The 20530-nt window shown below is 42.2% G+C and overlaps 1 long non-coding RNA gene across 4 annotated transcripts in view; it reads left to right on the top strand.

Moving 5' to 3' along the window:
* Positions 1-18783, top strand: part of LOC143441964 (uncharacterized) — a 69948-nt gene extending 51165 nt beyond the window's left edge. Inside the window, exons 2-7 of one of the 4 annotated variants that reach the window (XR_013109772.1) lie at positions 6018-6084; positions 6186-8754; positions 10026-10116; positions 11822-11980; positions 12738-12827; positions 13195-18783. This is a non-coding gene — a long non-coding RNA (uncharacterized LOC143441964). Of the gene's footprint in view, positions 1-6017; positions 6085-6185; positions 11345-11821; positions 11981-12737; positions 12828-13194 lie in introns of those variants that run through there. The other 3 variants (XR_013109771.1, XR_013109769.1, XR_013109770.1) reach the window with 3 other exon arrangements.
* The last annotated feature ends 1747 nt before the right edge of the window (positions 18784-20530 follow it).

Below are 20530 nucleotides of genomic sequence, written 5' to 3'. Positions count from 1 at the left end.
GGCCCTGTCTTCCACTCTAGCATCACAATTTCCCTGAGCCTTAAATCCCTCCATCAACACGAAGCCAAGGGAGACCAGGCATTATTTCCCCGTAGGCCTTATAACACATGCTCTGCCAACCAACTGACAAAGTACTGGCACCTTAAGTGTGCAAGCTATCAAATTAAAGCCAGCATCTCCATCCCATGGGTCCATATAGATAAACTCAGCATATTGATAGACTACAATTAAGTAATAGCGTGTGGGTAGACAGAACCAACATTAGCTTATTTCATTCTTTTATTTTTAATGCCATGACTGAAGCAAGTCCCCCATATACTTGTGTTTTTGATTACTTAATGTTTACAAGCCCATACTACATGCTTTTGACTTTATTTCCACAATTTTTGACATATTGTCTTTTCATCTGTTTCTAGGGAAAGAGGCTTTTTATTTGAGCCTGTGGAACGGATTCCCCTTTATGCAGTCTCCTGCTTAACTCACATTGCATCTGACTTGTTAGGAAGCAAGATCTTTTAAAAAGAAAAGATCCTGATAGACTTGAGTTCACAGCACTGCATTTGGGATTTTTTTTTTTTCTTTTTTACATTGAAGTCTGAAGATAAACTTGGCCTGTAATTTAGCTTTTTCTTATTGTCCTTGTCATTTCTCTTCATGTCAAGATCTTTTTACTTAACAGAGAAGCCTGTCCTCTTTTTCTGACAGGACGTGGTAATTGGTTTTTGAGATTATTAACAATTGATTCATTTTTGGCTATTGTTAAGACCCATTTAAAAGGTCAATAACTACTGCATCAATTTGGATCATTTTGGGGGTGGGTGCCCTGTTTCTTGATAGTGAATGCACATTTAGTCTGAAATTTTTAAACAACTATATGACCTGTGTAGAAAACATTCATAAAGACAGAACATCTCCTGACTTCAGAGAGTTCTCCTGACGAGGCCCAGCCCTTGACCTCTGAGAGCCTTTGTCCACTCTCCTATTACTGCTCTCCATAGCCTTGCTAAGCTTTGGTTTAATATAAGTGGAATTATGCAGTATGTACTCCTTCAAGTGTGGATTCTTAATTATTTTTGATATTTCTCTATATTGTTGTACTTATCAATAGTTTTGTTGCTAAGTAGTACTCTGTAGTATGTGTATTCTAGAATATTCTGTTTTGGTTTACTGTGCCATGTTTTTGTTTCTTAATACGTATGTATGTATGTATGTATGTATGTATGTATGTATGTATAAAACCAATTGATGTGCTAATCCCCCATTAAAAATTTTTTTTGGTAACAGATAAAGACCATTTCAGAAGACCACAACCAATCAAAATTCAGAGTTGTGGCATCCAATCCCAACTGGTATATCTCTATTGCAACTTCTGCATCTTAGACATTGTGGAAGAAAAAACAGATAGCTTGTAAGAGCCAGAGGAAAAAGAAGTTTGTAATGAGATTGTGTCTCCTAGTAACGTCAGAGGCAATACCCATAAAGTCTCACCAACAAGACTGCCTAGACATGGCCTGGACAAGGGTGACAGGAGGCCTTATAACCTGGATGGGGGAGGCACAAGAGGCCTCAACCCTTTACAGTGATTTTCTGGCAGCTACAAACAGAGTTGCCACGAATAGTTTTTCTTTTAAACAAGTCTCTGTGTGCATATGTCATTTTTAATGGACAAAGAGCTGAATGCAGAATTGGTGGGTTGTGGAGTAGGTGAGAAATAAACTTAGTAAAAGGTGCTTGTAAAATTCTCCAAACCAGTTTTTACTATTTTACACTTCATCAGAAATCTCTGGGTTCTGTAAGCAATTAATAAGTGAGTGCATCACTCTGTTCTCAGCTGCGGGTCTGTCTGGAATCATCATGTTTTTCAGTTCCAGCTGCAAATAGCATGTCTATTTGTGATACCAACTTGTGTTTCTGTGCCGGTTAGTCTTCTTTGTCAGCTCGATGCCAACTAGTCACCTGGGAGGAGAGAATCTCACCTGAGAAATTGCCTCCATCAAATTGTCTTGTGGGCATGTGTGTGGTGCATTTTCTTAATTAATAATTGATGTGGGAGGGTCCACCCATGATGGACAGTGCTCCCCTTGGCAGGTGGTCCTGAGTTGAGTAAGAAAGCAGGTGAGCAAGCCAGGAAACAGCATTGTACCATGGCCAGTGCTTCAGTTCCTGCCTCCAAGTTCCTGCCTTGAGCTCTTGGCCTGGCTTCCTTCGATGATAGACTATAACCTATAAGCCAAATAAACCCTTTCCCTTCCAAGTTGTTTGTTTGTTTGTTTCTATGGCAACAGAAGCAAACTAAGAGTGTCCCTGATGATCAGTGACTTTACTGAGCACACTCTCTTATCATCTGCTTATCTTTTAAGGCATATCTATTGACCTTTTACCCATTTTAACGTGATTTTAGTTCTTTGTATTTTATGTATGTATCTCGCTGGTTAGAAATATTTATGTCACTCTTATTATTTGGCTCATGACTTTTTTTTTAACTTTCTTAATTATGCCTTTGGATGTGTACAAGTTTTTTAATTTTGCTGCTGCACAATTTATGAAATTTCTTATATTAGAGCTTTTTGTGTCTTAAGAAACTTTTTCCATTCCAAGACAGTAAATACATCCTCCGCTATGTCCTGCTAGAGTTGTAATATTGGCTGTTACATTTGTGTGTACGATTCATCTTGAATTGATATTGTTGCTGTTTTCCACGGTGTTGGAAGATGATGGGTTTTTTGTTTGTTTGTTTGTTTGTTTTTCTGTCCTTCTTGGTACTTTATAACTTGAGCAATTTTTATCAAAGGCAAATGATGTCTGTCCCTATACTTTATATCAAATCAGAATGAGACTCCAAACTCCTATTATAGCCTCACTGCTTCTAAGGCCCGTTGTCATCTGGCCCCTGATCTCTTCCTCCATTTCTTTTGACCGCTCTCCTCCCTTCTCCCTTGTCCGTGGGCAGCTGATCATATTGGTCTCATCTCTGTTTCCCAGGCTTGTTGCCCAGACTCCTTTCTGAATCTGAACACTGGTCTCATGTCCCCTTAGCTTGTTTACTACATTCAGACCTACATTTGGGTGTTATCCCCCCCGAAAAGAAACCCCTCCACCATCTACCTTAGAACAGCACCCCTGTACCCTTTGCTTCCTGCCTTGATGTCATAGTTAGCTTCAGCTATCAAATACAAATATAGAGTCACCTGGGAAAAAGGAAACTCAACCAAAGCATTGCCTAGATCAGATTAGCCTCAGGATGCATCCATGGTGCAACTTCTTGATTGTTTATTGACATACGAGGTACCAACTCACCGTGAGTAGTGTCATCCCTAGGTAGATAAGCCTGGGCTATGCAGATAACTAAGCAACTCAGACATAGCAAGAATCTTAGTTAAGGTACTTCTATTTTAAGGTTTTACTGCTGTGAACAGACACCATGACCAAGGTAACTCTTATAAAGACAACACTTAATTGGGGATGGCTTACAGGTTCAGAAGGTCAGTTCATTATCATGGCAGGAAGCATGGCAGTGTGCTGGAGAAGCTGAGAGTTCTACATCTTGATCTGAAGGCAACCAGGAGGAGACTGGCTTTTACGGGCAGCCAAAAGGAGGCTCCCTCTTTCTCACTGTGTGGAGCTTGAGCACAGAAGCTCTCAGAGCCCACCTACACAAGGACACACTCCCTTCAACAAGGCCACGGCTCCTATCAGTGCTACTTCCCATGGGCCAAGCGTATTCAAACCACCACAGCAAGTTACTAAGTGGTTTCTGCTTCAAGCTCCTGCCAAACTGTAGATGCTCTGACTTCCTTTTTTTTCCTCTCTGCCTTTGGTCAAAAGATTTATCACAGCAACAGAAATCAAACTAGGACACAAACTGGCACTGAGGAGTTGGGTAGGAGTAGGAAGAACCCAACTATATTATTTTTAGGACAAATGTGGAAAAGCTTGAACTAGAAAAGCAGAGCTTACTGGGCTATTCTAGTAGGATCCTGAGAGATGGTAGGGCTGAGAAGGGTAGAGTTTCAGAGGGGACATAGATTTCCTTAGAAACTGTGCTGGAGGCTATTCATGTGCTGCTTTGGCAAAGACTCTGGCTACTTTCTGCCCTCATCCTCAGAAGTTTTCCTAAGAAATGAACTGATTTCCTTAGTGGAGGTGATTTGAAGACAACATCGCATTGAGTCTGTAGCATGGTTTTTACTGATCATACTTATGCAGTCCTACAGTGGAAAAACAGCAAGCAGGGAAGAAAGAAATACCAAATGTATGGTTTGGAGGGAGAGAAAAATACCAAGAACCTTAACATTACAGCCAAAAGTTTGCCTAAAGTGAGGCTGATTCCTAAAGAGAACAGAAAGATGGCTCAGTGGTCAAGGAAACGTCCTGCTTACAGAGGACCCATGTTCATTAGTTCCCAGCACCCACATGATGGCTCACAGACATCTATGGCTTCAGTTTCAGGGAGTTCAGCATCCTTTCCTGATTGTCACAAACACCAGGCACTCATGTAGTGTACATACATACATACAAGCAAAATATTCATTAAAAAAACAAAAACAAACAAGCAAACAACAACAAAAACAAAGGTTGTCAAGGTTACCTGCTCTACACTGGAACAGATGGAAGGGAACAACAGAAAGAATTGAATCAAGGTAATTCTTAAATATACTCCCTCTTTAAAATCAAAACCAGTAGGAGTTGGAGGACCCTTTAGAATGTACCAGAGTCCTAAGAGGCAAGAGACTTCTCAGGACTCAAAGGGAGGGACCTTAGATGAAATGCTCTATAGTGGGAAGAGGGAACTTGTAGAGTTCACCTCCAATAGAAAGACAGGGCATCAAGTGGAGGGATGGGGTTGCCATCCCACAGTTAAAACTCTGACTCAGAATTGTTCCTGTCTGAAAGAACTGTAGGAACAAAAATGGAGAAGAGCCTGAGGGAAAGGAGGTCCAGTGACAGGCCCAAATTGAGATCCAGCTCAGGGGGAGGCTCCAAGGCCTGACACTATTACTGATGCTATGGAGTGCTTACAAACAGGGGCCTATCATGACTGCCCCATGAAGCTTAGGAGGGCAACTTTATAAGAAGACCAACAGTCTCAACTAACCTGGACTCTCGGGATATCTCAGACACTGAGCCACCAACCAGGCAGCATACACCAGCTGATATGAGGCCCCCGACACATATGTATCAGAGGATTGCCTGTTCTGGCCTCAGTCAGAGAAGATGTACCTAACCCTTAAAAGACTTGGGGCCCCAGGGAGTGCTGAGGTCTGGTGGGGTGGGAGTGGGAAGGTGGGGACCTCTTCTTGGAAGACGGGGGGAGGAGGAAAGGGGTGTGGGTGGACCAGGATGAGGATAAAGTCTGTACTGTAAAAAAAGATTAAAGAATAAATAAAAAGAATTACCTTGTGTCTCCAAAGAGAGTTTGGACCTTGGCACTGAAAACATTGTTGAAATTCACAATTAAGGTTTGACTAGCTGCATTTTTTAAAATCATGAGATAGCCATGGGCCTGTGAGGAAAGAGAGTAGAGTATGCTGATTTGAATGAAAGATATCCTCCACAAAACTCATATTTGTGAACACTCGGTCCACAGATGATGGTGCTGCGTGGGAGATGATGGAACTTTTAGGACATAGAGATGTGCTGAGGGAAACATACAACTGGGGCAGGTGCCACTGGAGCAGGAGCTACTGGAGTAGGTGCCACTGGGGCAGGTGCCACTGGAGCAGGTGCCACTGGGGCAGGTGCCACTGGGGCAGGTGCCACTGGAGCAGATGCCACTGGGGCAGGTGCCACTGGGGCAGGTGCCACTGGAGCAGGTTTTGAGAGTCCACAGCCTCGGTTCACTTTGAGTTCACTTTGTGTAATCCAGATCACAGCAAGTTCATATAAGTGCACTCATTTATGCTCGCACAACAACCAAATTACCTGATGGTGCATTTCTTAGAATGAATTCCAATGCAAAGCTGACTACATTTTCAAGTCTGTGGCTCTCAGCACGCTACTTATCTTTCTATTTGCAGAGTGGCCACTGTAACAGTTTCTGCATTGTGACAAGTGATGCATATGACCACGTTTACAAGACGCTGGGTAAGTGGCAATTGTAGGAACCACCTAATTAATGCTATCAGACTTCTTAAGAAGTAGCTCTTTGTGGTAACTGTTCTTGGTTGTCAACTTGATACCTACAGAATGAACTACAATCCAGGAATGAAGGGTGCACTTGTCAAAATTATTTTTGCTTGGACAGAAGTGGATGAATCCACTTCTAGTCTGGACCTTTGAGGTATGAAGACACACGCTTTTGATCTGGATCCTGAGATAGGAAGACACACCTTTAATCTGGGCCACTGCTTTGGCTAGTAGCCTGAATAAGGACATAGAAGGAAGCTTTTGTTCTTCACCTGCTTGCCTTCACCTTGCTATCAAGTCCATTCCTTCATTGGCATTAGAGCCTTCTTCTTTGGAATTCCAGTGTCTACTGAAGAACAGCTGAGACATCCAGCCTTGTGGACTGAACAACTTCTGGACTCTTGGACTTTCCATTCATAGCCTACCATTGTGGGATTAGTTGGACTGTAATTCCATATACCATACACATACATATACAGTCCACATAGACATACATGAGCAAGAGAGAGATTTAGTCTAGAAGTTTTGCCACTCTAGTGGACCTGGACTAACACACTCTTCCTGAGACATGTTTGAAACCACTATCAACCTTTATAGGGACATACACAAGGCAAGAATACATCTCTGAAAGTAAAGAGATGCAGACTTCTCACTTCTTGTCCCAGAAAGAATGTGTTTCTTTTGCATGTCAGATTTTTTTTTCTTTTTTGAGACAGCATCTCCATGTATCTCAGTCTGGCCTTGAACATGATATGTACTTGAAAATGACCTTGAACTCCTGAATCTCCTTCCTCCCTCAGCCTTTCTCCTGCTGGGTGGTGCATGCCTCCATGCCTGGTTTATGCGGGGTGTGGAACTCAAGGCTTCTCACACTTGGCAAGTACTCTCCCAACCGAGTCACATGCCCAGCTCTAGCTAGATTTTCATGGTGTCTTTGAAGCCCTGTCTTTGTGCATCATAGCACCAACCTGTTAGCTCATCTTCACATTTCCTACCAGCTAAAATCTCACTTTGTTTACAAGGATGACAAGATTCAGGTCCTGGGTTTTAGAAACTGGAAATTTCGGCTGGAAACCTACCATCTTCTCAGAAGCAAATCCTTCCCGTTGCCTGTTCCATGTAGTAGGAAGTAGAATCTTCAACAGGAGACTCTGTGAGAAAGTACAAAATACTTACATATTCAAAGAATGCAGGGCCTCTAAAGGTGCCTCTGATCTGAAAACATGTTCTAAAGCTAGGAAATGTAAAGCTAGCTGTGGTGGCTCACAACTGTAATCTCACTTTTTGGGAGACTGAGGCAGTGGGATTGCTATGAGTTTAAGGAAATCCTGAGCTAGAGAACTGTGTCTCAAAACCAAAAATGGAAAAAAAAAAAAAAAAAAAAAAAAAAAAAAAAAAAAAAAAAAAAAAAAAAAAAACAAGAAAAGAAAAACAAAAAGAAAAGAGTCAGTTATGTGGCCATTGGCAGTGGCTCACTAATTTTCTTTTCAACACTCAGCTACTGGAGAAGTCTTTCCTCCTTGTCAATCTTTCTCAGATTGTAGGGGGAGGGGAAAATCGGGGTCTTGGCTAGCAACAGGAAATGTCTACCTCACAGATGGTCAGGAGGGCACAGTTCATGCCATAGCAAGCCTTAGATCTGGAAAGCCAGAAGAATTTAGTAATGTGTTGGGGAAAATTCAAATTTGGCACTTTAAAAGTAACTTAGAGGGCACATGGGAGAACAGGGAGAAGGAAGGGGCTCTGCAACCCTCCAAACAGCATGCTCGACTCCGATACCTCTGTGTCTGCCACATGCAAGCAAGGGAACACTGGGCTCACATTTTTCCTGCGTTAGCTGAGTCCTTTCCTGGGTGTTTAACTCAATCTCGAGTCGATATTTTCACATTAATTACCTAATTTATTTTTAAAATATAAAGCCCTATGTGCTATTTTGAGATCTAAAGCGATTCCTCGCCTGAAGTCTGGCATGAACAAGGATTGCCTGTGTGCTTGCTTGCACACCAGCTTTGGCTGTGGAACTCCAGGAGAGCAGGTGTCCTGGGCCCAGGACACTTTTTGCAATGTGTAGGATGGCTAGGTATCTTAACTCCTTCCAGCCTCAGTTTCCCTGTCTAAAGTGTGTCTTCATTCTTATGCAGTGCTGTTGCTGACCTAGTCAAGATTAGAGATGTTGAGAACCCGATCCCTACCACACTAGGAGGAGTCCCTGTCAGTCTTACCAACCCTGTTGGTTGCTGGAAAAATCAAAATCTGTTACTAGTTACTTTACTTAAGAATACCAATTCGAGATTTAGAATTATCTCCTGAAAGTAAAATACTTAACATCTCACTTCCATATCCAATCCCACCCCCACCCCCACCCCAGGTTATCCCCCAGATCCCAGATCCGAGCACTGCTCAGCCAAGCCAAGCCCGCTGGAGTTGGGGAAACCAATAGCAAGGTCCCTATGAACAGCAGAAAGACTCATCGCTCTTGCTTTCTGGTCTTCCTGGCTGTGGAGGAGCTCAACCTGCTCTGGCCAAGGCAAAGGTTGCTTCCAGCATAAAGGTGCAGGAAGGAGTGCGAGCCACACCGGGATGGAAAATAGCTCAACAGCTCAGCCCCGGGCCCGACATCTCAATGAGGTACCGTGGGCAATTAGAGATTCATTACAGTCCCACAGTTTGTATCATGGCCCTGGGTCAGCACCGGGTCACTGCACATGGCAAACTCAGGGAGCTGCATCTAGAGTAGCGACGCCAGCCTGTGGTGCCGTGGGGCACGGAGGCCGGGGTGTGGAGCCAGTATGGCGGAGAGGTGCACGGGGGAGGTGGAGGGGGACTGAAAGGTAGGGTACAGGATGCAGAATGCTATGGGCCTGATGAGAACAGACAGAACTTAGCCCCAGAAACACCAGCTCCCAGCTGCCTCCTAGCTACCTCCCATCAGCCTTCCAGACCTGCAGGTCCCGCAGACGTCCATGTCACCTGCCAGTCCAATCTCAAAACATAATTGGGGCCTGACACAGAGGAAGACCATTGAATGCAAACAAAACAAGTGTCATCCCCTATTAAGTCACCACGGAAGAGAAAGGGGATTGTTCCACCAACTATCGCAAGAAGGACGAAATCACAGGGTAAATGACAGTCATGTAAATTTAATTAATTTAGCTCACCAACTTGTAGTTGTTTTTTCTCATTACCAGGAAGACTTGGGAAAATGTTCTCTGTCTGGCTTCAAGCTTGTCCTTCATGATTTTTTTTTTTTTTTTACAGCGGCAGTGGGGAAAGCACAACTATGTGGAGAATTTTTTTTTTAATTTTGCTTTATTATTTTAAAGAATTGGAAGTAGATAAAAACATTTCATTCCAAAATTAACCAGAGTCAAAGGCTACTTAACTTAATGAACTTGTATGCAGTTTGATTGGCATTCAAAACAAAAGTATTACATTAGATTGTACACTTTCAATCTTATATATATATATTATATATAAAACATATATACTATATATTTTTTATATACTAGAATCCATTGTCTACATTCACTCCTTCCTCATTCCCTTATACTTAGCCTTTCTTTTTCTCTTTGTGGTCTTTGCTTACATAGATACATGCATTATTGGCTAGATTCTACACATAAATCTGCATATGGTTTACTGCCTTCAGTGGAGAATATTTACAGAGATAAAATAACACATTTTGTTAACTCTAGTAAGAAAAATAGCTTTCTTTCTCATCCATTCCTTCTCTAAACACTCCTTTAGTCTTGTCAAAAGAAGAGAAAAGAAGAAAGGGGGAAGAAAAGAAAGAGGAAGCCATGTAGTTAGGGTATATACTGTAAGGGTCCACGATTCGATGAAGAATAACACCCCAGACTTAAATAGTATGTAAACTCAAAGAGTGTTTTATTCTGCAGAAGTCCAGCATGCTGGGATCTGCCATTACCAAGATTCAGACACCCAAGTGAGCTTGCAGGCATAATTTAAAGCACATTAGAGGATTCTGGGGTAGGTGACCTCTCTGTTAATCTGTTGGGTCCATCTCTATGGACATTTCTTTACCTGGGTGTGGGGGCTGGCAATTTGCTGGGGATGTCTGGGAACTGTTGTTGAGGAAGTAGCTGAGGAAGTCTGGAAACTGCTGCTGACCCGTTGTTCTTGCCTCAGGCCAGATGGTGGGGCAGCTTCTGAGGCCTGGACTTGCCTGGAATTTCTCAGTTCTTGAAAACAGAGATTTAGGCATATTCTCCTTAACTCCCAATCTGAAGCCCATCATAAAATCAGCCTAGCCTTCTCACTCCCCCCTTTCAATAATGGGCCATCTTGAATCCTTGGGGTGTTTCTGAGGCCCCTATATTAGCCATATTGTGCTTCAAGCCACACTCGTGGGTCTTCTACAGCTGAGACACTCAAGGCCACAGGGCCATCATATTTAAAAAATTGCTCTTCAGGATAGCTGGGCTGCTCAAAAGAGGAAAGCTGGATGCATTTAGTTAACAGAACAAAAGCTGTCCACAGCTTGCTGCAGCCAATGTTGTCTGTGTAATGTTAGATTTTCTCCTCTTAAAGAGCATCTTCGTACATCATTTTGTTCCATCCAATTAACTAATGTCACTGAACACTAGTTTGTCTTGATCAAGCAGGCAGAAGCAGTGGGTAAAGGCTGTGGGGCAAAGGGACTGTGGTTTGGGGGAGACAGCAGGCTTATGTGACTTATGGCTGCACGTGGCTCTGGCACCTGCAGAGGCTGAGGGGCACCAGTGGGGACCTGGGGAAACTAGAGCTACCTTATGTCCATGACATCAGTCTCTGATGGGCTGAGCCGGATCCTTGCCTAGCACTGCTGAGGTTCTCCTTGAATTCTGTATCAACTCTCAGCAGGACACTAACACAGTCACAAAACTAACAGGAAAGGAGGCAACAGGAGGGCAAGAGGAGCTTTGGTTTTAGGGATTAATAGCAAAGATTCTTCTGTCCCTACTCCCTTGAAATTGGGGCGGGGGTGGGGGGTGGGGTGGCTTTGTGTTCTGTTTTCCCACAAAAGTAAGACCAGTTGTGGGTGGATTGGAACTATTAGTTTCTTTTATCTTAAAATGCGTTGAAAATATAGACAGTTGCTTAATATACTACTTTCTAGGTTAATATACAAGTGGGTCTTATTGGCCTGATGAATGGAATAAAGATATTATCCCAATTAACTCTTAACTCTTGAATAAAAATCAGTCCTTTATATATATTTGAATAAGTGTTTTATTTGAGTTAATAGGAATGCCCTGTTAATTCCTGGTTCTGACACAGACAATGGCCAAGTTCAGTATCCTTGGTGAATATGAGGTTGGTGAATGGAGGTTACATTTTATATATATATATATATATATATATATATATATATATATATATATATATATGTGTGTGTGTGTGTGTGTGTGTGTGTGTGTGTGTGTGTGTGTGTGTTACAACAACTTTTGGGATACTTAAACTATTATAAAATCAGAGTACCTTATTACTTTTAGCTTTTCATGTAGCTCTCTCCTGGCTAAGAAACAAGGAAGATAACCAAAACAAGAGTGGATAAATAACAGAGAACTTGGCCCTCAAAATTGGGATAGGCTGCTACTCTGTGTTGTTTTGGCTCTTGATAGTTCAGTACTCTTTTTCAACGTCTTTGCCTGAAACCATTCACTTTCTAGTTCCTGTCTTTCATGATGTGCAGGTTTGTTCTACTGAACATTCATTCATCCATCTTATTGTCCATCCATCCACTGTCTCGTTCATGCAATAACCGTTTACAGAGTGACCAACCTTTGTCGAGCACCACAGTTTCAGAGCTGGATAGGGAAGAATCATGTCCAGCCCTCATAGAGGTGTACAGGTAAACAGACAAATACTTTTAAAATTAAAACAAGCTTATTAACGTACAGAAATGGGAGACAGGGAGCAGAAGGAACAACAAGAGTGAGCCGGGAAGGAGATGGTTATTTTAAATGAGATCTGGGGACGTTAAGAGAAATGACACAGGAAGGGTCACCAGTGCCACAAGCCTGATGCTACAGCACTGGGCTCTCTGAAGGAGGGAGGCTTGTGGCTGGAGGAAAGTAGGAGGCACAGGTAGAGAGTTCAGTAAGGGTAGAAAGTAGTTGGGTTTATATTAATTGTGGGAAGCCACTCAAATTTACATCTGAAAAGAATCAGTATGGGAACCTGCCAGAGGGGACCCAGGATAAAGCTGGAAGAGCTTCAGGGCCAGGCAGGGGCTCACAGGGGAACAAGGGTTCTCCTTTATCTATGGCTTTAAGATCTATGACTTTCTGACAGAAAATTCCAATATTGAATACACTTTGGCTTAATAATGTAGGGGTTCCAGTCTGCCCAAACTGTTTCTACAGCACAGAACAAATAACACATTTTTGTATTCTGGGTGTCTCTGAGAAAGGGGGAAATCATGACAGAAAGGAACAAAGGCAGAGAGGAACAAAGGTTATGCAACAGTTTGCCACTGCCTCTTAAGTGTCAGTGAGCACTGCTTGGCTGGCCCCCTTAATCCCGGGGGAGCTCCCGTACAAGCACCCAATTTTACATTAGCTCTCCTATGCAGCCACCTTTAAAAGAGCTATTTCTTTTCTTTCTAGAATTGCTAGTGACTCCCACAAGGACAATTCTGTGTGGGTAAGCCTAGAACCCGACCACAACACAGCGGATGTTAAAAATGCACTTTACAAGTGAGTTCATATTTAATAACCTGAACAGATACAGTGGGAATGAGACATTTATTTAGGAAAACTGGGGACGGATCCAGGCTCTGGAGAGCATCTTCTGGCTTTAATGCAGCCTTTCTGTAGGACAGTCTGCAGCCAACATACCACAGGTTGTTGGAAGGCATGACCTGAAAATAAGGCTTAGCTGAATGTTTTTTTTTTCTCCTGGTTTTGGGGAGTCTGGGAGCCGAAAGCACATGAGCTCCCCCCCTGTGGGACTTCCCAGCATTCTCTCCTGTTAATGTCTGTTGCTGGGAACAGAAGACAGATGTAATTTGCAGACTTTTCCCAACTTCTCTGACCACAGAATTCTCCCCATACTGTCTATTAGAATATGTTGCGCAGTCCTGGACAAATCACATGAGAGGTTTTATTGGCAGACGTGGCCTCCGTGAAGTGGGAAGGGGTGAGAAGAGAAGAAAGAGGAAGAGAGAAGGGGAGGAGGAAGAAAAAAGGAAGAAGAAGAGAAAGAAGAAAGAAGAAGAGGAGGAGGCAAGTGGGGGCTTGGGATATGAGGTGTTTTTTTTTTTTTTATCCCGAGCATGATGTATGTGATGCATGTGCAAAGGGACATGCAGCAGGTGCTATGGTAATGGATACAGGAGCAGCACTGTCATCTAGAGATGATATGTCCTGTCTCTGGGTCTGAGAGCTGGTTGTAAAGATGCTTCTAGCTGTCCATGGATGCACCTGATGCTAACACTGTCTTTTTCTATGTTTTAAAGACAAAGTCGGTTTGTAGCCCAGGCTGAACTTGAATTTGTGATCTTCCTGCCTCAGCCTCATGAGTCTGGGATTACAGTTAAGTACCACCATTCCTAGCCCTTTTCTTTACTTTTCCTTTCTTTTCTTTTCTTCTCTTTTCTTCCTTCCTTTCTCTCTCTCTCTTTCTCTCTCTCTCTCTCTGTTTATTTTTCATCATTCAGAGAAATGGCTTAGACTATGCTTATAAAATACGTCATTTTTGAAAATTTTCAGTGGACATTCTGCAGGAAAATACAGAAAGGAGGCTTTTTTCCTCCCTGATTGCTATAAATAAAACCAAAGCCTATAAGAGAAGTGAAACAATTAGCAAAGGCGTGAGCTGTCCTTTTCGAATAGACACTCCTTGGCAAGACATTATTTAAATACGCTTTCTTCTCTAAGCAAAATGCTGAGCTAGTGGCCCACCCAGAGTGAAATGCACAACTCTTTAACTCCACAGCTTTGTATCTGAATCTACTGTGCGCTTGTTGGAGCTGTAAGAAAGGACGGCCTTTAGTAATCATTTTTCCCCTATGAAATTTCATCAAAAGCCAAATGTTATGGAAAGAAAGACTATACCAGAGTTTACTGCAGAAATTGAACTTTGCAGATTCAGAACTGGTGTCATCAGCACACTGGACCCTTTGGCATATCACTTGGACTTGGAAATATCCAGCCTGATCCAATTTTTCTTGCCTTTTGTGATCATGTGACCAGGATGCTGAACAAACAGCCTTTGGTCAGGGCTCAGTGGCTGACCACATCAGGTAGGCTGCGAATGATTCTATCAGGATCACTGTGGACTGAAAGGTTTTCCAGGCATCTAGCAGTTAGGAATGTGGTCTGTTTAGGAATGAAAAGCAATGAGGAATGGTTTCTCCCTGGAAATGACCTCCTGTTATATCCTGGAGCTCGGGCAGCCTTCTTTCTTCTGTTACCTGCCACCAATACCTGGATAAAATAGTGGATAAATGGCAGAGACACTACAAAGTCCTATGAAGGAGAACTTCAGAGAAGAAACTGTGCCCACTGGGACTAATGACTGGTTAGAACTGCCATGCTTTCAAGAAGGGGGACTGTCTGGAGGCTATGTGCCTTACCTCGGGCTAGTTTTAGCCCCATAAATAGCCATTCCTTGTCCACCTCCTGTCAAAACTAACAACTTGTGACTAACAGATAAAAAACCTTCTAGAAGCTATTGATGTAGAAGACCACTAGCTCCCACAACCCAAAAGCTAAGGATGGTATCAGGAAGTGTTGGAAACATAGAAAGGCACCCACCTCTCTGGTGTAGCTATCAATGTAAACTTGTCTTGATTTGTGTATTTTTTGTTCTGTAAAACTAAGAGCTGAAAAGAGAGCTGAAAAATTAGAGCTGAAAAAGAAAATGTCCAGAGCAGACAGGTTGTAAATCTCAGAGTGCCCAAAGGAGGGGAATGGAGGACAGAAGGGAAAATAGCATGTAGAGGTTGACATGGGGACAGACATGTGACATGTGACACACAAGCAGCCACTCCAGCAGGAAGGGAGGTTTTAGAGAGAGTAAGGAAGCCCAAAATGTTGGAGGGAAAGCCCCAAGTGCTTAGAATGCTTTCCTAAGAGATAGTAAAAAGAAAAGGAAGAGTCACAAGTGGGCAGACTTACAATCCTACACGGCTCTAAGCTGCTGCTTTGGGAGCAGGGATTCTGGGAAGGAACAAGTTCAGTATCTCATTAAAGAACTAAGTATTCTGCCTAATTTTAGCATGGTTTAGTGTGACCTGCCTTCCTGAATGCGGGGTCAGGGATGGACGAAGTGATTAACCCTGCCTAAGTAGAATATTAGGTCTCCACGTAGAGCCAGAGATTCCACTTTCTTCACCATTTTTTTTTTAAATCTAGCATTATAAAAGAGGCCTCTGTAATCTAAGAAGCCAAGAGCAGATGAGTTTAATTTAGAAGACATAGACAATCTTTGTTGCCAGTTGCTAAAATGTACTCCCATTATGTCTGTATTAAGAAATAAAAGCTGTGGCTCACAGTTTGGCCATAATTAAGCTAATTTGAATACACATTATTTGGAAAATATTAACAGCTAAGTTGGTGTTTATATCTGTAGTGTTTTCTCTCCTGTAATAGATCAGATCAGTAACAGCAAAGTGTTCTCAGGACAAAAAAAAGTACTTGATTCTTGCACCATTTTGGATAAAGAGAAGTCAATCTGCCAATGGGCAAAAGCCTTACACCAGTGGCTTCACTCTTCCTAATGCTGCCACATTTAATACAGATCCTCATGCTATGGTGACCCCAACCATAACATTATTTTCTTTGCTACTTAAGAACGGTAATTTTGCTACAGTTATGAGTTATAACAAAAATGTCTGTTTCCTGATAGTCTTAGGTCACCCCTGTGAAAGGGTTGTTTGATCCCCAAAGGGGTTGCAATGCACAGGTTGCCTTAGACTAACTCTCTACTAGGAGACATGCCTGACTTAAGTTGAGTGAAGTGTTATTGTCTTTCAGCATTCCTCAGGTCTGTTGTGTCAGTGGTACCTTCGCTTTCTGAGTCCCCATTGTCGGTGAGGTGCAATATTCTGAATATGGTTTTGTAAGGCTCTCCGCCCATCACAGCAGCACAGACTGCTTTGGGAGACTTCAATGTGCCCACACTTACCTCCCGCATCTAGCCTTGGGCTTTCAAGCTGAGCATCAATTGCCCATTCTCTACTTTCTCTTTGTGCCTCTCTTCTTTTCCCAGGCCTTCCATGGGCATCTCTCTTGACACCATTTGTTTCCCTTAATTCATCATACTTATGACATACACACACATACATATATGTATCACGTGCAGATATATCACTCACATGCATACCATATATACACATATAATATACATATCATATATATATATCACCATACAGATATTGTAAATATGTATATAACCTATGCATATCAGGTACATATCTGACACAAACATAGCACAGGTATAATATTTCACACATTTATATTACCATATGCATACCACACACATATCATCATGCACAAATATATGCATTTATGTCACAATGTATGTATCACACATACCATATACATCACACACATATGCCTATTATAAAATACATAAATCCATGCATATCACAAATGTGTCATATATGTATCATGTAATACAAATTATATACATGTGTTCTACACATACCATTATACTCATATATATCCACACATTCATTTTATAAATGCATCTGTCTCACATGTATGCATATCACACCCATCTATATAAATGCCCATCACCATATATGTTACATGTAGTACACATATACTTCATACACATAACATACACATGCATATCTATGAATACATATCATATACTACACATATAACGCACACATATCACACACATACCTGTACGCTTTTGGAAAATTACTTCTGTCCATCGTGCACTGTTTAATGCTTGCCTCTGTATCAGTCCCTAAGCTACTTGCAAAGTGCCCCATATTGCTTCTTCATTGACTCATCCTTCGTACCTGCCACTGTGCCAAGAAAACAGTTGCTTGATTAAGGTGTGTATGAAGGCGTGAACAGTCTGTGATATTATGCTCTCTGTACCATTCCAAGTGATTCTTATCAGATTTTCTCGGACTTAATTAAAAGTGAACATACTAAGTTAATAAAAAGGAACAAGAAAGTGAACAGTGTTAGTCAGGACTGACACAGGGTCAAAGGTCTCACCCCAAACAAAGACATGAAGTCCCTTCAATAGTGAACATTCTACCCTGACTGTGGCTGGGAAACACTGTAGTTCAGATGGGCATGGAACATGGAGTTCTGGGATCATGAAAACTTCATACTCACCAATATTGGATAGTCAGTCGAAGATATGCACAAGTTAGCAGTCTTTCTGAATCACAAATTTAATCAAATGATTTGTGCACTTTTTTTGTGGAAGTAGATTGCATTTCTTTCTTTTTCTACTCATTACTTAACATAGTAACTCCAAAGAAGTAATTGTCAGTGAAGTTTCTTCTCTATGCAACAATACCCAATAAATCAGGAATAGAATAGACGTTCAGTGAATGAAGCAAAGACAGTGTTATGTAGTTTTGTGTTGCCTTTCTTGGCTTCCTACCCTGTGGTATTTGCTGAAGGAGGTCAGGTCAGATGCAGGCATCATGGAGAGGACAGGCAAAGTTCGTGACAGAGGGAGGTGGGACATCTCATGGATGAGAGTAGACAATGGCCAAAGAGACCCTTTAGCAGCTTCACACTCTTGAAAAGTATTTGGAACAAACAGCCTTCCCAGGATGGATTTCCTGTCAGGTGATTGACAGGCCCATTTGAAGGACCTCTTACAGAAGAGACAACAGGATGTCATTGTTCTGCGTCACAGAGTTTCCTGCTAGATAGTAATCTTATAAGGTTCAGGGCTCCTGGAGTCAGGTCTAGATAGTTATCAATGAATGACCTTCTGGGCCGTTCAGGATGACATATCTCCTCCCAGAGCCAGAGATGTGACTCAGGCCCCATTCCCTTGACCAATAATTAGAGTTTTAAGTGCCAGACCTCAGTTTCACAGACTGATGACTATGAGGGAGGGGGCTCTATCCCAGTGTCCTCTAATCAATCCTACTAATGTCTGTTTAATTGTCTAACAGCAGTAACTTCAGGATCGTGGAATACCCAGGGTCATGTTCAAATGTTCCTGCTTCCTCTAATTTGGGAGTTTTATGCTAGGATTCTCATGTAAACATTTAGCATTTTACTGTGACTTGTTAGATCAGCCATGGATGAATATTGCCACCACTCACTTACTTGTAACAGAACTGAATGTTTTGCTGTGTCTGAGCACATAGCATTTGCGTGAACACACACACACACACACACACACACACACACACACACACACACACACACACACACATACACAAACTATAAATGGCATGGCAACAAGCTATGATTTTCTGATGGGCTCTAGTCATTTTGAATGTTCTAACAAACTTCCCTCAACCACTTAGTTAGAACAAGAAGAACATAAAGCAGAACAACACTTTGTGTATAACTGTCCAGTTCTTTTTGGTACGACATGTTTCCACGGGCACTTCCTCAAAGGGCCCTTTGCTTCTAGATAGTAATCAGTGAATGAGCTGGGTAGGATAAGTTTCCAGTGGATATCTCCCCTCACCCACCCCACCCACCCCACAGAAGGCCTCTTTGCTTACTGCCACTCTTCTTGGGTTCTCACGTTTATCTTTGAACTTACGTTTGCTAAGTTAAATGCAAGGGGTGATGAGACTTGAGCTTGTACATATGGGCATGCTACCTACAGTGCCTTCTCTCCCCACTTTCAAGAATTTCTGAGGTTCTTGAAGTACTGACATCTTGGGGATCCCTTGGGTGAGGGGGCTCAGTGAGACAGAAAAAGAATCCAAAATACCAAATAAAGGGCTCCTCCTTTGGTGAACCACACAGAATCAAAGTGTTCCCCCAAGGTCCTCAGTGGTATGCAGTCCGGCTGAGGGGAGAGCAGGAAAAAAAGGAAAAGATGGGGTGACCCAGTGTCCCCTTTCCTTCCTATTCATCCTTGCTCATCAGCTGGCCAAAGGAAGTAGCAGAAAGTTCACACACGACAAAACAAATTAAAAACAATGGAAACCAGCTTCTGTTCTAGAGAAGAAAGCCCATGTATGAGCTTCAAATGCTAAACTGTGTCTTGACAATGACACTGTAGTAGTGCAATGTCATTTAATAAAACTCACTTTGCGTAAGACAGAGATGAATGGCAATCCTTATCGTTTAAATTTTGTTCATAATTTATAAAGAATGTGTGTGTGTGTTTGTGTGTAAGAGATCACCTAAGGTGCCATACACGCTTAATTTGAAACAGGGTCTCTCACTGGCCCAAGAGACCCACCACTCTCCACTCCCCTGGGACTGCAAGTGCATGCCCCACACCTTGCTTTTTAATGTGAGTTCTGGGGATCCAACTAAAGTTTTCTTACTTGGATGGCAAGTACTTTACTGACAAGCTATCACCCCGGCTCTATAAAGATGTTAGATAGCAAATACAAGTCACTCTAGCAAGTCAAGAGGAAACATGGGGAAAAGAGGGAATGCTTTTTCTTTTCCTTTCCTTTTTCCTTTTTCCTTTTTCCTTTTTCTTTTTCCTTTCCTTTCCTTCCCTTCCCTTCCCTTCCCTTTCCTTCCCTTCCCTTCCCTTCCCTTTCCTTTCCTTTCCTAAAACACTTTGAACTGCATATTTTTCTTCATTTTTCTTAACCAAGGGAACCTACACATTTCCTTTCCCCCTGCAAGAGTGCTGCTTGCCTTAGACTCTGCCAGAACCTCTCTGCTGAGAGCCACTTGGAATGGTGGAATCCCAGACATATCCCCCTGCCCAGGCCCTTTGCCATATAAAGAAGCCCTGGCTAGGGCTCTGAACGGTTGGCTGATATGGAGGAACCTCACTGAGCTCGGGAGTTCAGGGGTACCCATTGCAGTGGTTTAAGCCACACTCCCGAACAACACGCTGGCTGTAGGCATGCTACTAGCCATTATATTCATGCCTCGAGTGAGATTACCAACACCTTGGAAACTGCTTAATGATACATAAAATTCTATTTTTCCTGTGTGGAATGGCACTGGGCAAGTGGGTATTGCTTATAGATGTATAAATATTGTGCATATTAGCATGAAGAGTCACTTACAAGTCAATAAGCTTTCTAACTATAGAAGAACAAAAGAGAGGAAAACCACAGAGAAAGAAAATAATTTCATAGGATTTCTGTTCATTATTTCTTAACCTTGGAAAAGCGAAAACATTTCTATAAAAGGGAAAGTTTAATTTTATTTTGAAGGTAATACAAAGGCAACATTAAATTAGTTTTCCACTTTACCATTTAGCCTTGAGAGGAAAAAAAGAAAGAAACTGTCTTTGCTTTTACCGCAGAGTC

This window comes from Arvicanthis niloticus, chromosome 4 (assembly GCF_011762505.2).
Source record: "Arvicanthis niloticus isolate mArvNil1 chromosome 4, mArvNil1.pat.X, whole genome shotgun sequence".
In the NCBI taxonomy this organism is placed as follows: domain Eukaryota; kingdom Metazoa; phylum Chordata; class Mammalia; order Rodentia; family Muridae; genus Arvicanthis; species Arvicanthis niloticus.
Note: the sequence above shows the minus strand (reverse complement) of the source record. Positions and strands in the feature narration are given on the sequence as shown.